This window comes from Triticum urartu, chromosome 2A (assembly GCF_056163025.1).
Source record: "Triticum urartu cultivar PI428250 chromosome 2A, HENAU_Tu73, whole genome shotgun sequence".
NCBI lineage: Eukaryota > Viridiplantae > Streptophyta > Magnoliopsida > Poales > Poaceae > Triticum > Triticum urartu.
Window position 1 is genome coordinate 695567564 of NC_141874.1, and position 20683 is coordinate 695588246.

A 20683-nucleotide genomic window follows, 5' to 3' on the forward strand; every position below is an offset into this window, starting at 1 on the left:
TGGGTTCTCTTGTTACCAGAAGTGCACCGCTACAATGAGAATGCTTACCTATGGCATGGTCGCATATTCATGGGACGAGTACCTCTGGATGTCTAAAAGCGCATGCCTCGAGGCCATTGCCAGATTTGTTACTACATTAACGAAGGTGCTTGGACCAAAGTACTTGAGAGAACCAACTCCCACAGACACAACAAAGCTCATGGCAATTGGAGAAGGAAGAGGGCTTCCGGGTATGATCGGATCCCTGGATTGCATGCATTGAAAATGGAAGAGTTGCCCATATGCTCGACAAGGCCAATACCATGGCCACTGCAAAAAGTCCACCATCATTATTGAACCAGTTGCATCACATGACCTATGGATTCGACATTCTTTCATTGACACACCTAGGTATCACAAATGACAAACGTGCTGCAATGGTCTCGTGCAAGGTTGTGTGCGGGTGAAGCTCCTGAGTGCAATTATACCATCAATGGTTATGAGTATACCATGAGGTACTATCTTTGTGATGGTATCTATCCTCCGTGGGTGACTTTTATCAAGACCGTCTCTGAACCAAGGGCTAACAGAAGATGTCACTTTTCCCCAAAACAAGAATCTGCCATAAAGGATGGCGAGAGGGCATTTGAAGCGCTCCAAGGCCGCTTTGCAATTGTTCACGGACCTACTAAATTATGGGATCAAGAGACATTGTGGGAGATGATGACAGCTTGTGTGTGATAATGTACAACATGATCATGGAGGGCGGGGGTGATGGAGTTTGCAATGGTCTGGATTTTCAAAACATGAGTGATCCTATCCAGCTTCCACTGCAGAGTCTGGTGACATCGAGGAACTAATGAGCAGCTACAGAATGATTTTGTTTGGGTGTTTCATATCCGACTAAGATGAATTCAAACTTAAACTATTTTATTTCAAAATTTTATGTTTGGACTGTAATATTTTTATTTGAACGGTTTTTGCATTAAAGTATTTACCTTTCCATTGCTTAAGAATTGTGATATTTACTTTGATTGTTTGAGTAGTCCGGGTATACTAGGAGCGGACAATTGACGACTCCGGTTAGATCGTCTCCGCACCTATTGATGTCCACGGTTGTTTTTATGAACCTCGTTGGAGTTGTCCTAACGGCCAGCACATGCATGGGTATCAGTTTCAGTGAAGTTGATGCACGTTTGATGATAGAAGCAGATGCGGGTGTTGCGAGCGGGGTTTCTTTCATAGGAACCGTGTACGTTGTTGAAGAGCTAGCCCATGCTTTCGCGAAGACTACCACGCGCGCTAGCTCCAGCCGAGAGTCATAGATAGAGGCGTTCGTACGATACGACGTTCAACCGCTGGCTGCCGCGCGCATGCATGCATGTGCTTCCACTTTGCTGGAAAAATATACTGTATCAAACTGCACAAGAAAGTTCGCAAGCACCGAAATGTAGCCACGAATCACTCGTCAGGACCGGACGAATTGGAAAATGATATCGTACGCGAACTCAAGGCCACATCTCAGCAACTACTTTTGTGGGCATTAACTAACGACCATTTCTTGCGTGATCCTTTGCCTCATAAATTATCGCGACGACCGTATCAACACCTTGTCGACTGATAGTGATACCGCGTGCCGTTTTTTAAATTGCGTCCTTCAATCAACACCTTCAAATCCCTGCAAATGTTCATAATACTGTACCGTTTATAGCTGAAAGAAGAAGCTGTAAAATCCAACAAGTGTGCTTGCTTCGACATGCAATTCTAGTTTCACTGAAGTTAACCAAGGTTATGCCCATGAAAAACAAAATTTAGAGCAGTGATCGTGGCCTCTACGTAGCTAGTTCGACCAGCTCCAGCAGCTTGGAAGAAACACACGTGCATGCGAATTAAGATGCCTTTTGAGCCTGAGCGGCCGTGTCGCTGAAGGGAAAGCGCTCCTGTTCTCAGATCCGACAGCGAGGGAGATGACAGTGTCACTGTCACTGTCACACCACACTATAGCTAGCTAGCGCATTAATTAAACCGATAGGATGGCCTCGTACGCACGCAAGGGGCTAATTAATCAAGGACTCCTGTTTACGATTAGCTTTGCGGTGCGCGTATGCGTATATATAGGTCGAGATTAACTAAAGGAGTGTTCATCATTAGGCATGTGCCATGGAACAAACGTACTGTAATTTGCAGTGATCTGACCACAGAGGTGTTGGGTCCCACAGATTCAGCTATATATAAAGGCATCCAACTTAGGTTGATCACGACATGCAACTGCGAGGTACTCTATTAATACAACTCCATGTGCATCAATAGTTTCGTTGTTGGATCAGCTTGAAAATAATATTTCCAACTGCTCTCACTGGTCTTGTCTTATGATCTTGCCTATCTTTCCAGGCCCAAAGCTGGTGGCGGGTAGAGCCTCCTAGCGCAATGGTGAGTGCGTTCTGTTTCCACTCAAGCCACCTAGGTTTGAATCTCCCCACCTAACTAACAATGAAGGACGTGACTAACTTCCGGACGGCAGGAATTTAACGATAGGTGCGGAGGATCGAGTATTGAGTATGCATCGAGTGTATGCAGCCTAGTTCTTTTACGTAAACTTCACCTCCCTTTTACCACATATATGCATGCATGCAGAAAAAGACAAAATTGATGATGTCATCCTAGATTTCCTTTTATTTTGAAAATCAGAATGTTTTGTAGCTCAAACCATCGCCTCGATTGAAAAACCGTCTTCACATAAAAGATTCGTCACGACGAGACCTTCGAAGCTAGATCCCATGTTGTTATGTTTCGTCGAAAAAAAATCCGGGTCAAAAGTTACCAGACCCATGCTAAATAAGTTATCACATCTCTAGTACGCCAGTTACCATCCTGTTTATATAGAAATTACCGGGGTATAAAAATGGCTCCTCCAATATTCTCTCCACATGCAAATGCACGATAGCACAGGAAAGCTGATGTCATTGTAGATTCTCACTATTTCAAAACTACAAAATGTTTTATAGCTCAAACTGTTGTTTCTGACTGAAAAAACGTTTTCACATAAAAAATCCATCGTGACGACAACTTCGAAACTAGATCTCATGTTGGTATGTTTTGATCATTTTTTTCGACAAAAGTTACCGTAAGTTATCATTTATGTTATATGTATGTTAACATGTTATTTATGCAGAAGTGACCGGGGGGTGTGTTTTCAACGAATCCTTTCCCCCGGGTCAACGTTATTGTGGTATTTGTACCTAAGTCATCAGGTCCGCGATGCATATATTACCATGCTATTTGCATAGAAGTAACCGGGGTATGTTTCAACAACTTTTTATTCGGGTCTAAAGTTACCGTGATGTTTGTACCTAAGTTATCAGGTCTACGGTGCTTATATTACCATGATAACTATACAGGAATTACCGGGGGAGGGGGTATTCAACTACTTTTTTCCAACATCCCTCCCCCACCCCTCATCATCGTCGCCAAAGTTACCAGAAGTGGGGAATATAAGTTATCAGGTCTGCGATGTGTGAGTTATCATGCTATTCACACAAAAAATAACTGGGGATATATTTCAACAGGCGCCCTCCCCCACCCGGTCAGCAACCAAGACCGGGGTACATAATTTATCAGGTCTGCGATGTGTGAGTTGCCGTGCTATTCACATAAAAGTTACCGAGGGTATATTTCGTCACCCCTTGTCACGAAAAGTTACCATGACCGGGGTGCATAAGTTATCAGGTCTCCTATGTGCGAGTTACCATACTATTCGCACCAAAGTTATCGGAGGATATTTCATCAACCCCCTCCCCCCACCCCCCGCCCCCGCGCCGAAGTTATCGGGTTTATGATGTTTGAGTTGCCATGATATTCACAAAAAAGTGACCAGAGGATATTTCAACAACCCTCCCTCCCGGGTCGTCAAAGTTATCAGGACTGAGGTACATAAGCTATCAGGTTTATGATGTGTGAGTTATCATGATATTCACACAAAAGTGACTGGGGGATATTTCATCAACACCCCCCCCCCCTCCCCGGACCAGGGTACATAAGTTATCAGGTCTGTGATGTGTGAGTTACCATATTGTACACAAAAAAACCGACGGTATATTTCATCAACCCCCCCCCCCCCCCATGTCACTAAAATTACCATGGTGTCATCAACTCGAGACGAGCTAGTAAAATAATCTACTTAAGTGCGGAAAAAGATCAGACATCACATTAACTTTTGTGCAAACCTAGAAGGGAACGTAGGTGATGTGATTGGCTAGTAGAGTTACCTCATAAAGTCATAAGAGGTACAAAGGATCGAAACATCTTGTACATATAACCATACTAATAGAGTAGATGAGTCAAAATGCTAAAATGATAAGTAAAAGGCGAGCATCGGGAAACACAAGCTTAATGTAGGGCATGTAGGTAACTTGACTATCTGACCTAATTGTAAACACAAGCTTAGTGCAGGGTAACCGGTTACCTGCCACAGTTATCTACCAGGAGGTATGGGGATTGCGTGCGCACTGTGCAATTAAAAATTAACGGCGTCGCCTGTGTTCAGATCTATTGCGAGTTTCCGGTCGACTAGAAGTTAGCTTTCTCGTATCAGAAAATATCAGATTACGTTTCAACATACATTTTTCACTGGGTCAAAACGTAAGTTATCAGGTCTACTATGATATTTTTTTTGAGGTAGAACTACTATGATATTTGCACATAATTTATTGGGATATGCTTGAACAAAAAATATTAGCCGGTAAAAAATTACCACGTGTTTCTAGGCATAAGTTATCTAGACTTTTAGCGCGTCTTCTAACTAGAAAAAAGGAAAGAAAATGTTCAGACAAGGGGAAAGATATTTGGTTCACAAAAAAAAAATATTTTTGTCACGTTACATGCAGTGTGGTAAAAAAAACTACCTAACTAATCATATAAGAAAAGATTTGGACCCTGTTGGCAACAACTAATTGTGTGTGAAATGGCTAGCTCGATGCACTATATTGCAAGAGGTCATGGCTTCGATCCCTCATCCCCACGCAATTCTTTTTCTCGGCCCAGAAAATTGGATCACCTGCTAAAAAAAGCGAGCACCGGGATTAGGGGCGTGCTAGGAAGGTTTGCCCAAAAAGTCACAAAAACAGATCGAGGCCTTGGCGTGCGCATCGGACAGCGATGAGATCGTTCGGATCTGTTGCGAAATTCCGGCCGACTGTAATTTAGCTTTATTGAACAACGAAAGTTAAGGGAGGAATCCCCCCCCCCCCCCCCCCCCCCCGCCATGCATTGACGGGTTCGGCCCATAAAACCCTAGCGCTCACCAAGACTCGTATCCCATTAAACACAAGAGAATTCAAATACTGTACAAGAACAACCTCAAGAAAATAAAAATTGCAAATGAGCCCAAGAAGTATTTGTCACTGCCCCTGACCTGCTCCTTCCGCTAGCGTGCCGTGAGCTTTGCTCGATGCTGCACCAGTCATGCATCACTAGAGTAAGGGGGGCGTTGTAACTATACCGAGAAATGACCGGATGTAGCCAAGAGATGCTGGAAACGATGATCCGAACAAGTGGCGAATCTAGAAAGAAAATGGAAGGGGGGCGGGGCTGCCTGTGTCGTGCGAACATGTGTTGGACTAGGCTGATAAGTGGACGGGCTTCGCATTGAGACTAGTAGTAGAAAATAACTTTGCAGCGCTGGAGTGGAAGTTCGAGTCGATTAAAGCACCCTTGGTAAATTCGCCATTGATCTCAACCAAGCACGCATTGTCGACCTGTATAAGATGTTGAACGTTGGACATGGAGTGACAACACCAAGTCGGCATCAAAGTTCCAGCACCCCCAGCGCCTCCCGGCTCTCGCCAAGTTTCCCTGCTTCTCATATCTATGAAGCCCCTCTTCCCTTCTAGCCGCCCACAATCTCCACCATCACCGTCGACGAACTTGGTGTTGTTCTCGAAGGAGGATAACCACTAGACCATGACAACTCTTGATCCCTACAAAACTCATCTGGATACTCATGATATCTAGAAACAATTTGTGAGTAAAAAGTCAACTATAATTTATATGCCTTGCACATGTGTTTGTCAAAACTCGCATTGGTTGAGTGTGTTTTGGATAAAACTTTGTCAGAAGGCATTTTTTTCAGAACTCAAATGTTGTAAGGTTTGACTATAAGTTCATAAAAAGAATGATCAAGAATTCTAATAGCAAATTAAGGGCATCTCCAAATTTGTATCTCAAACCTCCCGCAAACGTTCAGATCATATGGTCCTGGGCACCGAAACACCCTCTCCATATGATATCTCTATTTGGTGCTATACTTGCTCCTGTAAACACAATTAAAGTATGCATCGTTTGACTTAAGAGAAAATCAATAGGCTTTCTTTTCGAGTACACACCATTTTCTGAAACTTTTTGCAGACGAACACTACACTAGCCGAAAGAACGCATTCGTGTAGCCCATGCCTGACAAACCGGCCCCAGTTCTAGCGATGGGCTACATGCATGACCATCTTCCACCTGCGCACCCAACCAAGGCCAAGGCGACCGAGCAGTCCACCTCCGCCGCCGTCGCCGGCGAATTTGACCCCACCGAGCCATGGTACGCGCGGGTGTGCACCCTGACGCGCCTCCGAAGGCACCGGGAGGCCCTTGCGGTCCTACGCCATGCCGACCCTTCGCCGCCGCCGCACGCCATGGCGCTGCCATCCGCGGCCATCTGCTGCGCGGCGCTCTCCCTCCCCTCCGGCGTCGCGCAGGTACACGCGCTCGCTGCCAAGCGCGGCCTCCTCCCTGCCTCCGACGCGTACCTCCTCTCCGCGCTGCTCTCTTCCTACTCCCGCCTGGGCCTCCTCCGCTGCGCGCGGCGGCTGCTCGACGAAATGCCCCCTGCGTCCACGCCTCCAGCCACCGTCCTCTCCGCCTTCAACTCCCTCATCTCCGGATGCGCGCTCCACGCCCTCACCCCTGCCTGCTTCGCCCTCTTCCGCCGCATGCGCGTGCACGTGGCCGGCGTCCACTTCGACGCCGTCACGCTCCTGACGCTGCTCCCGGCCGCTCCTACCACCGTCGTGCCGCAGCTCCACGCCCTGGCGGCTCGAACGGGACTCGCCTCTGGGACTACCGTGGCCAACTGCCTCATATCTGTGTATGGCCGCAGCAGCGCCCCTCTTGCTCGGCAGGTTTTTGAGGAGATGCCGCTGGCCTCCCGTGATCTTGTCTCATGGACCGCCGTGCTCTCGGCGCACGCACAGAATGGTCTCACTGTGGACGCCCTCGAGCTCTACCGCCGCATGCGTGGCCATGGTGTGGAACCAGACGCTCTGACGCTCGTGGGCGTGCTCTCCTCCTGCGCACACCTTGATGCGCGTGTTGTTGGCCTGCACGTGGATCGCTATGTGCGGGAGAGAATCCCGGGGTTTCGTGGAAATGTGCAGCTTTGCAGCGCGCTTATCAACTTCCATGCACGCTGCGGCAGCTTGCCCCAGGCGCAGCAGCTGTTCGACGAAATGCCCAGGAAGAGCATCGTGTCGTGGACGGCGCTGATCACCGGATATGGCATGCATGGACATGGTGACATGGCCATTAATCTCTTCCAAAGGATGCTGTCAGAAGGCTTACGGCCAGATAATGTCGCAATGGTCGCGCTCTTGTCGGCGTGCAGCCACGCCGGGAAGTATGAAGAGGGGTGCAAGTACTTCTTTGCAATGGAGAGCACCTACAAGCTGCAGCCTACACTGGAGCACTACGCCTGCATGGTGGACCTTCTTGGACGGGCGGGCCATCTCGAGGAGGCACGAGAGCTCATCTCGTCGATGCCCATGCCAGCCGACGGTTCTGTGTGGGGTGCCCTTCTTGGGGCGTGCAAGATACATAAAAATGTGGAGACAGGGGAGGAGGCTTTCAAGCATGTTATTATGCTCGAACCAAGCAATGTGGGCTACTACGTGCTCATGGCTAACATGTACACTGACAGTGGACAACAGGATGGTGTTGCAAGGGTGCGTGCCATGACGACAGAGCTTGGGCTGAAGAAGGAGCCCGGTGTAGCTACCTCAAACACAAGGGGAGAGTTCACCTGTTAATGGACGACGACAACTCGCATCCACAGGCGAAGAGAATTTACGTGCTTGTGATTGAACTTGAGCAGATTGTCAAGGAGAAGATGAATGGCACAGCAGGAATGGGGGAAAACTGAGTGCTTGACAAGAAGGTAGCTGTACCGTTGGTTGGCACTCACAGTGAGAAGCTCGCCGTACCATTCTCTATGCTGATTGCTGAACAGAGTGGATGTTGAGATTGTGGTGATGAAGAACCTGAGGGCGTGTGGGGACGGCCACTCGTTCCTGAAGATGGTCTCTGCAATTGCCAACCAGGTGTTTCTTGTCAGGGATTTGAGCTGCTTTCATCGCTTCGAGGGTAGAGCATGCTCCTGCAAAGATTACTGATGAATAATTGGATTTGGTCTTCACTGTGAAGGAAGGCTTAGCTGGTTGCACTGGATACCAAAAGCATTATTTATAGTTTGTAAGCTAGCTTTTGCTCAAATCTTCTGTACGACATGAAACATGCTTGATTGCTGAAAATTACAACACTAATATCACGTAGTACTGGAGGTATGGGGACATTAGGGACTGGACAAACAACATCAGAGACACCCAGTACCCACATACTGTGATGCTCAACTATGTAAAGATCGGGCTACGATGTGTTGAGTAGAACCTGTGGTTCAGATCCGAAGACTCTTGTCCTAATGCTGGCCAATGAGTTGACCAAACTGCAAGTTTCCCGACAGGCTGGTCTTGTACTCCTGGTTCAATGGCTGATAACTAATTGTAGAATATCCTGATTTCAGAGGTGTGACAAGTGCAGATTTTAACCAGAGGTGGTTCAGAGTACACCAGAAACACCCGAGTTCTCCAATAGATTGGCATCGTTCAGTTTAGTGGTGTATATCAACGAATCTTTGTTGAAGAAGATGATAAACTGCAATTGCATACAGATGTTATAGAGGGAGGTGGCGGAAAGTTTCACTGAAATATGGAAATAAATGTTTTCATACTCGCGGGTGTGGGCTGTTGATACAAGCCGACAGTGAATATATGTCGTGCTGCAAACAAGAAGATAAAAGACAGTCTTTGTCATTGCAAGTGCAACTGTTAGGTAGGAACATTTTCTGCCATGCTAATGTACCGATGATTGCCAGGATCAGGAAGACTAGGAATGCAGCTTCACGAGCTACATCCCGTTTGGTCTTTGTTTTGATAAGGAGCAAAATTACGGAAATTGCTTTTGGAGGCTGAGCTCCATGAAGGCCTACAAATGCAAAATTCAAAATTCATGAAAATTCATATTTTTACATTTCAAAACATTCTGAAAAAAAATACAGAGATAGATGAAGGCATAGCGTGTAAATTTTCAGGACGAAATACGTTGAAATGAGGGCTGTGCAAAAAAGACAAATTTGAGGCTTTTTAACACATGATACTATTCATCCTTCCAGACCATGAATTTGTCTTTTTTGTACAGATTGCACTTCAACGTGTTTCATTCTGAAATTTTACACACATAAACCTCACATCCTTATTTACTTGTACAATTTTTTTTCAGATTTTTTCAAAACCAAAATTTTGAATTTTGAGTTTTTTTCAAACAATCGGCCTCCATGAAGGCCCAGAGCCAAAATGCCATTCTCGCAAAATTATATTACACTATCCCGCTGTTTGTTGGTTGAGCTCAGTTTGAGTTGGGCTTGGATGCAAAAGGACAGGTCAGTGAGTAGGCCCTGTTGCAGCTGCTCACCTGTTAAGTTGCACGCTGATCCACTCCGTTGATGTATATCACCATTGACAGTGTGATGTCCATATCTGTCAACCTATGTTTTTTTTCAAAAACACTAACGCCCACACGTGTGACAACATTGCAACTCGCCCACATGCTTGGATCACCGTCTAGTTAAATTTGCACAAATCTTGACACACCGAGGCAGTTTTTGCGTGCCACGTAGGACAAGGCCGGTGTGTGGGCGTTGGAGAGGTCGCCCACACGCCCCACAACACACAGTTGACAGCTGCGCTGTGTGGGCGAACTAGTTTCTGCCCACACAACCACCACCTAGTCCACGCGCGTGTGGGCGAATTGCTTTTCGCCCACACAACAGTCGTACGTTGTTGGATGGCAACTGCAATTACGCGTACATGGCAACTATGATTCGTTTGCTAGACGGCAACTGCAGTTGCGCGTACGTGGCAATCAGATAAACATACATGGCAACTATGATTAACCACACGTGGCAACTATTGTTTGACCATATGTGATAAGTAGTTAATCACACACGACAACTATGGCTTGATTACACGCGGCAACTATCATAAATTAGACATGGAAACTATAGTTAACCAAAACAGAGAGAGTTGCCATGCTTTTACAACCATATTTGCCATCCCGGATAACTACATCTGCCATCCTGGATGGCAACTAAATCGTCATCCCGCGGGTACCTAATATAGCCGCGTTAGGACGTGTGGGCATATTTGCTTCGTGCCACACGCACGAGACGGGGATGAGTAGTACTTGCTGGGCACGTGGCGCGAAGTAGTTGTGCCCACACGTGTGGGCAATTCTACTGTTTGCCCACACACAGCCCGTGTGGGCTGCCCCCTGCTCATGTCACACACGGTATGTGAGCGAATGCCTATTATGCCACACGTGTGGTGGATATCGGCGTCCTTTTTTTCCAGAACTTGTCAACCTGCGTTATTGCTTACCATCGGAGCAGGGACATGCACGCGCCAGAACCGGCCCTAAAAGCATCTTCAACTGGATCCGATGAGGACCCGGTCTTCAGGCCGCCAAGCAGCGGTCCCTATCGTCCAAGGACTCGGACGCGCGCCATCACCGACGAATTTGCTCACGGTCGACTCCTTGGACGCCAGGGAACTAGCGGTTGAAGACAACATAGGAGTCGGACCGCGCTGCGCCCTGAAGAACAGGATGCGGAGGAAGCACGTGCCTGCATCCTCATGAGGCAACAAACTTGGGCCGGTCGTGCAATCGTCGGCATGCCTCTGGAATCAGACGAGAACATGTCCGCTACCTCCGTCTACACATCCAACTTCGGCCATGAGCAGATCCACCTCGACTCCAACGCTGCCTTGGACCGCTAATTCTGCAACAAAGACGATAAGGGCAAGGGCGGCCCTCAGTGAACTTCCCCTATCTAGTTTATTTATACCATCGAACAATCTGGTCTTAGTTAAATATTTTCTTTGTTTTACTATGGTGTCGTTGTTTAACTGTTGTTGTCCTATGTCATCTGGTGTTTGAACTATGTCCTATGTATGCTAACAATGTATATGTTGATCGATGTTCCATAACTTTGTATGGATTTGAGGGTTCGTAAATGAAGAGCATTGTAACCCGAGCGGACAAATTGGGGTTGACCCACTCCTATTCACCGACGCGTCCCCACACATACAGGGGGGCAAATTAGGTAAGTCTTAGTTGGAGATGCTCTAAGCTAGGGTGATAAGGCCCCTGGGCGGGGGCCTTATCTATAAGAGCCCAATCTATATATGCATTAGAATATGTTGTGCCTGACTATATGTCTCAACAATGTAATGAGTTGTATATATAATTCCTAGTATGATGTATGAATTGCAAAATTAATCCACTAATGCTCAAATATTTACAAATTGGGAGGGTTCGAGCAAGTTGGAGAAAGGCCAAATTGTTGGTATTGCTAAAGTCGTCATAGAGTTAGGAACGACACACTCTCCATTAGACATAATCAATTTAAATTTTAGATAAAAAATATCCTTCCTACTTATAAAATTCAACAAACAATATCCTTCCCACTTATAAAATTCAACTTGGTGGTCTTTCGTTCATTTCCTTCTCAACCTTTCTCTTTTCAACCATGACAAGTGGTGGTGGTTCCCTCAAACAATCCTCAATTCCACCCACTACCGCTGTGATTACCGCACCGGGCTTGTCTCTAGCCACGCCACCGGCTGCCGCAACCCAATCTGCCCCATTGACCTCACCCTTCCTTCCCTTGTCACTCGCCACCAACGGAACCACCTCCCAACCTGGTCCGCAACCACTGCCTTGTCACGATCCGGACCGCCAATGCTCACCGCTTGAGCTACATGTTGCATAATGTTCGTGCTCCACCTCTAAGTAGACGTTGCCAATAACCTCAATCTATGATGGTGTCCTCCGTTGTCGTGTCACTCTCTCCACCATCGCCTCTTGACCTAAGAAATGACAAGCTCCCATGTCGCGTCGATCAGGGATCACATGATAGGGTGATAACTTCCTCCCGGTGAACACAAGTTGGGATGACTGGCCGAACCTGCCGCCACATGACCTCCTCTGTCATGCCCCCAACCTATTCGAAGGTGGTCCATAGGGGGAGTTGGCTTGATCAAGAGTTCTTTCACGACTCATCATCAGAGGAGGAAAGATGATGATGACCTCGATATGGTCTTGATGATGACCATGGAGGAAGATGGAAGCAGTTCTCAGTTGGGTCGTAGGTACATTTGTCATAATAGGGAATATGCTCAAATATTTCCAAAATCGTGAGATATTATTTCATGGAAAGTTTAGTGTATCGGGCAAACTTGTTCACACGATGTCTTAGAATGCCGACAACACTCTTTCTGGGGCTGCGGTCGAAGCACATGATTATTGCACTAGTACAAAAAGGGTCAAACGTGAAGCACATTAGTGTCAGTTTGAATTTAAGCCGGCACTAATGTGTGCATTAGTGCCGGTTCCAACGGCTAGCCGGCCGCTCTCATTAGTACCAGTTCGTGGCGAACCTTTAGCACCGGTTCGTGCCACGAACCGGTACTAAAGTGAGTGGTGGCAGGATGTTGTCAGTCCGAGGACCCTCCAGCACCTTTAGTACCAGGTCGTATCACGAACCGGTACTAGAGGTCGTCCTATATAGACCCTTCGTCCACCCGAGCTCGCTCTGTTCTTACCCTTTCCCCTCTCCCCTCTGTTCTTTTCCCTCTTCCTCTCAATCTCATCACACATTTTGCCCAAAATTTGTCAAGATTTGAAGGCCCCCATCCATTCAAATGATCACAAAGGTTAGCAACTTTGTCCTTTCATCTCTCATTGCTAGATTAGCTCGTGCAATGCTTTATATAGTGATTGATTTTTGAGTTTAGTAATTTGGGAGGAATTATATATATGTGCTAGTATTTGATTTATATGCAATTTGAGGTCAAAGATAACACTTAGTTTGCATATGTAGGTGTGGTTTACTTAGTACCTTCTAAATCTCCGTCGTAACCACCGTCGATCGCTCGCAACGTCCCGTCGCCGGCACCACCTTGTGGTGAGCCTCTTGTTCATGAAGTTTTATATAAAAAATTGATGTTTGTGTGATTTGGATATATAGTTACTCGTATAATTATCTTACACATACGTTGTTTGTTATACATAGTGCCATGGTTTTGATATCCGTCCCCGTCGGCCCTCGTCCGGGTTATGATTCAGATATGGTATATTCTCTTTTAAAACTATTCATTGCATTTCGTGTTTATGACAAATTATGCCCATCAAGTTGACATAGATATTTGTATGTAGGAGGTAGTTGAACCGGAAATTCCAACCGACCCTATTGTCGAGAGGTTAAATTTAGTTGAAAAAAAAAACAAGGATTTGAAGGAAAAATTGAAAAGAATTGAGGGAGAGAAGATGGAATTGGAGTTGCATGTTGCCGATGTCGTCAATGATCACAAGATTAAGATGGAGAAAATGCGCTTGAAGATTAGAAAGATTATAAAATATGCCATTCATAGTGAGGCTTGGTATCATTATGCTGTTGGATCAATTGTTACCTTAGTTGCGATCTTGATCGCATTTGTTGTTGCATTTAAATTCTTTAGGTAGAGAGTTATTTGTTTGTTGCATTTAAGTGTTGTATGATCTTTATGTATGAACTTTATGTATTGTATTAATTTGGTGTTTTCGGTGCTGTGTATTGAAGATGAGCCGGCAATGGATGTACGATGACCGATGCTCTCCCGAGTTCATTAATGGCGTGCGTACTTTTCTGCTTGCGACTGAGGCAAACAAGCGGGCGGATGGTTTTATGCCTTGTCCATGTGCTGGCTGTAAGAATGGTCACAATTACTCTACGTCAAGAACCATTCACGTCCACCTGTTTGAGTCCGGTTTCATGCCCCACTATAATGTTTGGACCAAGCATGGAGAAAGAGGGGTTATGATGGAAGACAATGAAGAAGAAGAGGACGACGACAGCTATCCTGGCCATGGGTTCCCTGAATATGATGATACAACAATGAGGGAAGAAGCTGAGCCGGTAATGCGGGAAGAAGCTGAGCCGGCAATGCGGGAAGAAGCTGAAGAAGAGGCATCAGATGAGCCCGTTGATGATCTAGGTCGGGCCATTGCCGATGCAAAGAGAAACTACGTAAGTGATTTGGAGAAGAAGAAGTTGCAGCGCATGTTAGAGGATCACAAAAAATTGTTGTACCCGAATTGCGTAGGTGACAAGAAAAAGCTGGGCACCACACTGGAATTGCTACAATGGAAAGCAGAAAATGGTGTATCTGACAAGGGATTTGGAAAGTTGCTGGCAATGATAAAGAATATGCTTCCAAAGGACAACGAATTGCCCGAGAGTACGTACGAAGCAAAGAAGGCTATCTGCCCTCTAGGGTTAGAGGTGCAGAAGATACATGCATGCCCTAATGATTGCATCCTCTACCGCGGTGAGTACGAAGATTTGAACGCTTGCCCAGTATGCGATGCATTACGCTATAAGATCAGCCGCGATGACCTTGGTGATGTCGAGGGTGAGCGCCCCAGGAAGAAGATTCCTGCCAAGGTGATGTGGTATGCTCCTATAATACCACGGTTGAAACGTTTGTTCCAAAACAAAGAGCATGCCAAGGCGATGCGATGGCACAGAGAAGACCATAAGAAAGACGAAAAGTTGAGAGTACCCGCTGGCGGGTCGCAGTGGAGAAAAATCGAAAGAAAGTACGGGAAGGAGTTTGCAGATGACGCAAGGAGCGTATGGTTTGTTCTAAGCGCAGATGGCATTAATCATTTTGGGGAGCAGAGCAGCAACCATAGCACCTGGCCTGTGACTCTATGTTTGTATAACCTTCCTCCTTGGTTGTGCATGAAGCGGAAGTTCATTATGATGCCAGTGCTCATCCAAGGCCCTAAGCAACCCGGCAACGACATTGATGTGTACCTAAGGCCATTAGTTGAAGAACTCTTACAACTGTGGAATGGAACAGGTGTACATGCGTGAGATGAGCACATGGGGGAAGAATTTGACCTAAAGGCGTTGCTGCTCGTGACCATCAATGATTGGCCTGCTCTCAGTAACCTTTTAGGACAGACAAACAAGGGATACCGCGCATGCACACACTGTTTGGACGATACCGATAGTATATATTTGGATAATTGTAAGAAGAATGTGTACCTGGGACATCGTCGATTTCTTCCGAGCAGGCATCCCATAAGAAAGAAAGGCAAGCATTTCAAAGGTGAGGCGGATCACCGGACGAAGCCTCGCCACCGTACTGGTGCTGATGTACATGATATGGTTAAGGATTTGAAGGTGGTCTTTGGAAAGGGTCCTGGTGGACAACCTATTCCGAATGACGCTGGCGGACGCGCACCCATGTGGAAGAAGAAATCTATATTTTGGGACCTGCCCTATTGGAAAGACCTACAGGTCCGCTCCGCAATCGACGTGATGCACATGACGAAGAATCTTTGTGTGACCCTGCTTGGCTTCTTGGGCGTGTATGGGAAGACAAAAGATACACCTGAGGCACGGGAGGACCAGCAACGTATGCACGGAAAAGACGGCATACATCAGGGTCATGCAAGCTACGCTCTTACCAAAGAAGAGAAGGAAATCTTCTTTGAATGCCTGCTAAGTATTAAGGTACCGTCTGGCTTCTCATCGAATATAAAGGGAATAATAAACATGGCAGAGAAAAAGTTCTAGACCTAAAGTCTCATGACTGCCACGTGATTATGACGCAACTGCTTTCGGTTGCATTGAGGGGGCTTCTACCGGAAAACGTTCGATTAGCCATTGTGAAGCTATGTGCATTCCTAATGCAATCTCTCAGAAGGTAATCGATACAGAAATCATACCAAGGTTAGAGAATGATTTGGTGCAATGTCTTGTCAGTTTCGAGTTGGTGTTTCCACCATCCTTCTTCAACATCATGACACACGTCCTAGTTCACCTATGTGAAGAGATTAACGTTTTGGGTCCTGTATTTCTACACAATATGTTCCCCTTTGAGAGGTTCATGGGAGTCTTAAAGAAATATGTTCATAATTGTGCTAGGCCAGAAGGAAGCATCTCCAAGGGCCATGAAAATGAGGAGGTCATTGAGTTTTGTATTGACTTTATTCCTGACCTTAAGCCGATTGGTGTTCCTGAATCGCGGCATAAGGGCAGACTGGATGGAAAAGGCATGCTAGGAGGGGAAAAATAATATGTATGGACGGACATTCTCTCACTGAAGCACACTACACAGTTCTACAGAATTCCGCCTTGGTGGCTCCGTATATGGATGAACACAAGAATTTGCTACGCTCCAAACACCCGGAGCGGTCTGATGACTGGATTACATGTGAACAAACCAGGAGTTTCGCCAGCTGGTTGCAAACACGTACCATGCATGACGCCTCTATTGAAGATGACATGTACTTGCTGTCCGAGTTACCATCTTCGAATATAATGACTTTCAAAGGGTACGAGATAAATGGTAATACATTTTACACGATCGCCCAAGATAAGAAGAGCACCAACTAAAACAGTGGTGTCCGCTTTGATGCAGAAACCAAGATGGGAAAGGAAACATATTATGGTTATATACAGGACATATGGGAACTTGACTATCGACGTGGTTTGAAGGTCCCTTTGTTTCGGTGCAAATGGGTCAATATGACACGAGGCGGGGTAACGGAAGACCCGCAGTACGGAATGACAACAGTGGATCTCAACAATCTTGCGTATGCAGACAAACCATTCATCCTAGCCAATGATGTGGCACAGGTTTTCTATGTGAAGGACATGTCTACCAAGCCGAGAAAAAGAAAAGATAAGGAAGCGAATGCATCGTACGATGAGCCAAAGCGGCACATAGTTCTTTCTGGGAAGAGAAACATCATGGGAGTGGATGACAACACAGACATGTCAGGAGATTATGAAAAGTTTGATGAAATTGCTCCATTCACAGTGAATATTGACCCGAGCATCCAGTTAAATGATGAAGATTTTCCATGGCTACGGCGCAAAGGGACACATGCAAAGAAAAAGTTTCACACCCAAAGATCTGGGATGTGATCGGCTTCACTATCATCACTTTCTTCTGTGTTTCACACCCAGGAGGGAATCTCTGTAATAGTTAGGGTAGTTAGTTATCTGTTTTGGCATTTGAAACGCGAAGAAATTTTATGTGCAAGCAAATTCTTTCATGCATTTACTGATGTTTTCAGCTAAATGACCCTGAAATTGAAAAGCATTTCAAATGAACTCATAAAAGGTTGAAAGTTGGCATGGTATCATAATTTCACCCACATAGCATGTGCAAAAAAGTAGAAATGGTTACCGCAAAAACTGGATGCACTTCGTGTATAAAATGGACAATCTCTTTCGAAGTATCAGGGTTTCGGATGACAACTCGTCCGTTACAAAGGCATTTCATTTTTTAAATAACCTAAGCATTACCAAATTGAATATAATGATAAAACACACTAAGATTAAACATAAGAAAAAGAATCACTAAAAAATCTATTTTCAAAGTTAAGTTATTCACAAAGTAGAGTGATTCACACAAATTTCAAATAATTCAAAATTTAAGCTATTCAAATTTGTAAACTACCGGTACTAACAGAAAGTTTGTAATTTTTTGTACCTAAAGCAAAAATATTTACAAAGAAACTCTAAATACAGCAAAAAACAACTCAAAAATAAATAAAACAAAAATAAATAAAGCAAAAAAATAAGAAAAAAGCCCACCTACTGGGCCATAGCGGCCTGCATACGACTAGAAACCCAAATTCTAGTTGGGCCAGGATGCAGGCCTGCTAGCCTAGTAGGCCCAACAGGGCATCGCAGCAGAGGTAGGCCCAGAAGGCCTGCTTAAGAGAGGAGCTCGAGACAGCAGCGACGGCGGGGCTTATAAGCAGGTGCGAGTGCCCCTCGGCTAGCGAGGTGGGACTAAACTTTTGCGCCCCTCGCCTGGCAGCACACACCCTTTAATACCGGGTCATGGATCCAACCGGTACTAAAGGGGGGGCCTTTAGTACCGGTTGGCGCCACGACCCGGTACTAAAGGGGGTGCGGTTCCCGCCGCTTCGCCTGGCCAAAACAGACCTTTAGTACCGGTTGGTGGCTCCAACCGGTACTAAAGGTGGGTTCTATATAAGAAAACACTTCAAAAAAAAATTGTCAGTTTCTCATCTCTCCCTGCTTCTTTCTCTTTTGCCCCGTCGCTGCTGCCCCTCGTCGCCGCCCCCGTCGCCGTTCGTCGCCATCGCCGTCGCCGTCCCCGTCGCCGTCCGTCGCCATCGCCATCGCCGTCGCCGTCCCCGTCCCCATCGTCCCCGTCGCCGCGCCGCGCCGCGCTCTGTCGCCGCGCCGTGCCGCGTCCTCCCGTCGTCCCCGTCCCCGTCGTCGCCGCCCCGTCCCCGTCTCCGTCTCCGTCCCCGTCGCCGCCCACCGTCGTCGCGCCTCGCCGGTGAGCTCCTGCCCCGGCCGCCAACCACACACACACATTGTTATAGAATTATTAGCAATCTTTCTGTTTTTTAGTTACAGAATTATTAGAAATATTAGTTTTAGTTATAGAAATGTTAGTTATATAGAAATATTAGAAATGTTAGTTATATTAGAAATGTTAGTTATATAGAAATGTTAGTTATATAGAAATGTTTTTTAGTTAAAGAAATATTAGAAATGTTAGTTTTAGTTATAGAAATATTAGAAATGTTAGTTTTAGTTATAAAATTTAGAATTTGCATATATGAAATCACAATCCATCTTTAAAAAATGTTACTTTACTTTTGCGGCATATAGTATTTGTTGTCGACGATGCCCGGCCCGCATCCTCGCCGTCGACCCGTTCACGACGACGTCCTGCTTCAGAGGACCCATGTCCGGGACTGGGCTCCACCGGGCTGGCACTGGGAGGTGCTACCTTCAGGGGCGCGACGCTTGGTGAGGAACCCGGCCCCGGGTCCCGTCGTCGACCCTCATCTCCTTTGATGGCGTTCGCGTGGGCCACTTTCGTGCGGAGGGAGCCGGCCCCGCCGGAGGTGGTACGTCGCCGTGTCAGGGAGGAGGACGAGCACGTCCATCGCTACATGGCTGCTATGGATGTCAGGTTCTCCAATACCTGACAGGTTCTTTTGGGAGATCACCCGAGCTATGATCTAGTGATGGTTCCTTCTCTTTGGGTGTCCACCGCCTGCACCTCAGGAACCGCGAGTGGCCTAGATTACTCTGTAGTATTCGATCTTTATTAGCTTGCTAGCTAGCTAGCTAGCTAGTGATGTACTCGATATTATATCTATTATTCGAGACGATGTATTCGAGATTATATCTATTATTCGAGATGATGTATTCAAGATTATATCTATTATTCGAGACGACGTATTCGAGATTATATTCGATGATGCTTATTATGTACTATGATTGATTCAGTTTTTCCTTATTAATTGACTGCGTCCATGCATTGTAATTTGAATATATTTCTTTTGGATTAGTTAAACAAAACCTATGGCGGACAATACCGACAGAGAGGGAGAAGAGGCCCTGTTCAATATCATACGCAATCCTCGCGGGCCAGATGATGATCAGAATGAAGAAGATTATGACGGCTCCGAATATCTAAACAACACCGGGGAGGGTGATATGATATTCGATCGCGACGACCGAATTGATGAAGTCATGAACTATGAACATGACGAAGAAAATGTTGATCTTGAAACAACAAAGACCGGCGAGGTATATATATTTATATAAGAAGGCATCTGGCGATCATCACATGTTTTAAATGACTTGAAGATATATTAACGAATCAATCTTTCTTCTTTCAGCCATCCGGATCGAGCAAATCTTCAGGCAACAGGAAACGAGGCCCGAACAAAAAGTTGAAGGAGGGCATAAAGTACAATATCGAGGCCATCAAACCTAATGGCGAACCATTAGCGCCTAAGAAGATTGCGGACAAGTTCATTCGTCAGTGCGGAGTTCTTGTGAAGGACCAACTCCCGATCTCCCTTCAAGAATGGAGAGAGCCAGCAAAGCCACGTCCAGGAGTTACTTTTGTCGACGACAGACAAAAACTTCTGCTTTGGGAAACGCTCATGGAACATTTCACCCTACCAGATCATTTCACAGATGCAAATGTGGAGAAAGTCAAGGACGCTGCTCTTAGGAAGATGGCGGTTGCATTCAAGAACCACAAGATTCGTGAATGGGCCAAGTACGTCAAGGGAGGAATGAAGACTCCAGTATTCGAGGGAACACTAGAGAAGCAAAGTGCTCATTGGGACGGTTTGGTGAAATTCAAGGATTCGGAATTATCTAAGGTACGGTCGAGAATAAACAAGGCCAATGCCGCAAAAAAGGATAAGTTCCATAAGCTGGGGCCAGGTGGCTATGCGGTGGGAATGCCTAAGTGGGATAAGT

The 20683-nt window shown here is 46.0% G+C and overlaps 1 pseudogene; it reads left to right on the top strand.

Moving 5' to 3' along the window:
• Positions 1–6436: 6436 nt before the first annotated feature.
• Positions 6437–9334, top strand: LOC125534156 (putative pentatricopeptide repeat-containing protein At3g11460, mitochondrial pseudogene; annotated as a pseudogene).
• Positions 9335–20683: the final 11349 nt, after the last annotated feature.